The sequence below is a fragment of the Nicotiana sylvestris genome, chromosome 8 (genome assembly GCF_000393655.2).
Source record: "Nicotiana sylvestris chromosome 8, ASM39365v2, whole genome shotgun sequence".
Classification (NCBI taxonomy): Eukaryota; Viridiplantae; Streptophyta; class Magnoliopsida; order Solanales; family Solanaceae; genus Nicotiana; species Nicotiana sylvestris.
Genome location: NC_091064.1, coordinates 152,406,739 through 152,410,925, shown reverse-complemented (window position 1 = coordinate 152,410,925; position 4,187 = coordinate 152,406,739). Strand labels below are relative to the sequence as shown.

Here is a 4,187-nt window from a genome sequence, read left to right as displayed (position 1 = left end):
TCTTCAAGGCGACCGTATCGCCGTCGATCCAGTTTTCAATGGCGCATTGATTGCGCCTGTCGATCCGTCTTTCAAAGGCATTGATGGCCACATTATCATCCCCTATAATTGGGTCTTTCCATGCTATCTTTTTATCCAAGTGCCTCTAAACATCTTTCCATTCCTTTCTTCTCATTCTCATTATCCTTCTCCATTTCTACCAGCCATGTTTGGGGTATCTGGTCTTAAGGTCTTATGTCGGCGTTTTTATCAGTCACGCCATGGCCTTTTACCTAGGCTTTGTCGTGTCGAGCGAGATTATACTGTCTCGTTGTTGTTGTTGTTGTTGTTGTTATTGTTACGGCTATCACTGTTGTCGTCATTAGATCGAGGTGACGAGATAAAGGGGGTTGGCCTGTTCCGACTTGGGGGAACATTTGGACTCTACACCGCTGCTCGGGAGAGTGTTCGAACTATACACCGCTGCTCACTCTCCTACCCTGTCCTGATGTGGCACTTCATCTCTCGGGTTTTTTTCCAAGGGATAAAATGGCCCAACCGGCCGTTAAGCTCGCACGGCACGACGTCCCGGAAGGTTGACCCGGAGTGGCCGTGTGAGTAGGGTTGAGGCCCGCCGAATCTTCAACCTTTGGCTTCGACGGCCTATGTCTCTTTTTTCTGCCTCTTCTGCATCACCTTCCGCTTCTTTGCCTTCCCGCTTTCCTCTTCTTCATCTTCGCCCTCAGAAATATTGCTCCGTGGGATTGAGTTGGGAACCTAGAGGAGGTGGCGGTCGAAGGTATCATCGTCGAGGATGCATCTCGAGGAGGTGGTGCTCGGAGATGCTGCTACCAGAGATGAACCTTTGAGAGTAAACTAGGTCCTAGGCTTTTACTACATATGTACTCTCTTGCTTCTTTATTTCTGTGTAAGGACCCCTCATGGGCTTTTGTAATCATATGTAAGGACCTCGCGTGAGCTTTTGTAATCGAATGTTGTTAAAATTGTACGGCGTAGCCAGTTTTACTCGCGGCTATCGAAAAATAGCCACCGTTCCAAATGTAATCGATTTCTAGCCATTTTAACTTAAAATATATTGGTAAATGACATAATTGCCCTTGACCTTTCTAACATACTGTTTAGTTACTTTTTATCACCTTTCTCTTTGTTTTTACAGCAGTTGTACAGATATCGCTTTCCTGAGAGAGCACTTTTCTTCGAATCTTGTCTGGCTTTCATCCAATTTTCTTCAAAATTAGGGTGAGTTTTGTTTTTTACGATAGTGTCTTTGAATTTTCGTTGTTATTAATGGTGCTTTAGGTTTAATTTTGATTTTCGTACCGTTAGGGTTTAAATATTTGTTGTATTTTAACTTTTATGATTTTTTCTCTGTTCATTAGTTTGTCTTATTTCTAGTAATTTTGTCACTTTGTTATTAGTTTTATGTTGTAATGTTGTAATCGTTGTGTAATTTGTTTTTATAAGTTTTTCAAATTTTTTCTAGTCTCTGTATATTAGAGTTAATTTCAAGTATTTTCTTGCTTCATCTGCATTTTAATTATGTTTTTTGTCTAGTATATTATACTGGAAGTCTGTAATGTGAATGTTTTGTTTCATTCCAGTATATTTTACGGGATGTCTGCTGTGTGTGAATAGTAAATGTCTAGTGTGTGGGTTTTGATTATATTTTTTGTTTATTAAATTTATTAAAATTTTGTCTAATATGTTATACTGGATGAATATTATAATATAGTTGAGTTTTGTTTCATCCCAGTATATTTACGGGACGTCTGCTGTGTGTGAATTGTAGACGTCTACTGTGTGGGTTTTGATTATGATTTTTGTTTATTAAATTTAGTAAAATTTTGTCCAATATACTGGAAGTCTATCATGTGAATGTTTATCTTCCAGTATAACATACTGGAAGAATATTATAATATAATTGAGTTTTGTTTCATTCCAATATATTTTACGGGACGTCTGCTGTGTGTAAGCGTTTTCTCCAGTATATTATACTGGATGAGTTCTGTTTAGACTAAAATTTTGTTTTATTTGTCATTACTTTTTTGAGTATTTATTTGTTTTCTTGTTTTATATTATGCTCTTTGTTCCGGTATATAATCCTTAAGTTTTTTCTCTAGTATATTATACTGGATGATTATTATACTTTGTTTTTTGATTATGTTTCTTCTGTATGCCCCTGTATTTATTGCTGGAGTTTCATATCTTGTAATTTATTGTGATCCAGTATATTATGCTGGAAGATTGCAATTTGTAGACTTTGTTGATCTGTTCATTTTAGTGGATGAGTTCTGTTTATAATTTACTTCTCATATATATATACTGAATTATGATTGTGTTTACTTATCTAATGTTATATGTTTTTTTTCATGATTTTATAGAAATGGAATCTTCAAGTAGGATATTGAAGGTACGTATTTCTGAAATCTTGAAGTTTTTATCTTAAATTATATGAAATGTTGCTTATATGTGTTGTATTTTGATTTTAGGAGGGAGATAGATTTTATGATTTTAAGAAGTGGTTTCCTGCTGATTGTTATTGGAAAGACGATTGAAATTTTAAGAAAACTATTTTGTCGTTTTTGTGTGGAACTCAAATGGATCAATTAAAGAACGGTATATTTGGGAAATTTTTAGAATTGAATGAGGTGGGTCACTCTGGGAAGTTGACTCACTGTATGCTGCTTTCCCAAGTATTTTACAAGGATAAAACCAAAATAGTTTTTAGAGTTTTTGGGAACGACGTAGAATTTACAGAAGATGATTTCCATTCTATTACCGAGCTGAAGATTGAGGCATCTGATTATAGTTTCGTTGATGATAGAAAGAACCATTTGAAGGAACAGTATTTCTCTGGTATTAAGAAGGGTTTGAAGGTAGATAATTTGTATGAGTTTATGAAAAAGCGTTCTCGACTCCGTGTTGGTGCAACAGATGATGTAAGTGTTGATGTCGAGGTCTGCAATGAAGATGCAGTAAAGCTTGCTGAGGTTTATATATTAGAAGCTGTTCTTTTGGGTAAGTGATCGTTTTATGAAAATTATAGACGACGCAGACCTTCGTGCTTCTTTTCCATGGGGCAGTTACTGCTTTGAAGAGTTTGTTGATAAATTGTCTCATCTTCTATCAGCTGAATCAGTGAAAAAGAAACCAATTGGTAGGATCGCATCTTATACTGTCACGACCCAAAATCTCACCCGTCGTGATGATGCCTATCGTGGTACAAGGCAAGCCTCAACTCAACATCTCAACACAGTAGAACTTTTAAATAAAGGGGGAAGCAGTTAATATTAAATAAAACCTTTTAGAACAGAATATAACTCCAAAAGTACTAAACAATCCATCCCCAAAACCCGGTGTTACTGAGTGCATGAGCATCTAAATGATAACAACATCCAACTGATAAAACACTGTCTAGAAATATAAAACAGTACAACATGAAAGGAAAAGAGAGTCAAGGTCAGCGAATTCCATGCAGCTACCTCAATAGTCTCTTGAGTCTGACTCCTCAATCAGCAACAGCCGTGAGCAGAAGTGTCTAGATCTGTACACGAGGTACAGGGGGTAACATGAGTACACCAACTTAGTAAGTAACATAAATAAATAAGGAACTGAGAAGTAGTGACGAGCTATGCAAATACAGTTATCTCAATAACTTTCAAATAAGAGTAGTCATACTTTCAATTTAACAGTTTAAGTCACATCAGTACGTACTCAATAAACCAGATATCAAATTTGACTGAACAGTAAATAATATCTTCCAATAATTTTTGAAACAGTGATATGACATCTGCGATGCAACAGTAATGAAGTAAATGTATTTTCTCAGAATTTCAGTCACTCTGTCCTCCCATCACTCCAACCTCACAATCACTCATTCCTCACATTCACTCATTCCTCCCAGTCGCTCAGCACTCGGTACTCGCACTCGGTAGGTACCTGCGCTTACAGGGGGTGTGTACAAACTCCGGAGGGGCTCCTTCAGCCCAAGTGCTATAACAAGCCACTTCGTGGCATAAATCACTCAGGCCCTCGGCCTCACTCAATCATAAATCAGTAACAACATGCTGCGACGTGCAACCCGATCTCATGAATATCCTCACAGATCAGGCCCTCGACCTCACTCAGTCATCAATCTCTCCAGTCTCTCGGGCTCTTAAAAATCATATAAACAGCCCAAACAGAGG

At 37.4% G+C, this 4,187-nt stretch overlaps 1 long non-coding RNA gene across 1 annotated transcript; it reads left to right on the top strand.

Annotated features, from left to right (window-relative positions):
* The first annotated feature begins 1,164 nt into the window (after positions 1-1,164).
* On the top strand, positions 1,165-2,550 carry LOC138875460 (uncharacterized). Its single transcript, XR_011401670.1, has 3 exons — positions 1,165-1,239; positions 2,382-2,410; positions 2,490-2,550. It is a non-coding gene; the product is annotated as an uncharacterized lncRNA (long non-coding RNA).
* The last annotated feature ends 1,637 nt before the right edge of the window (positions 2,551-4,187 follow it).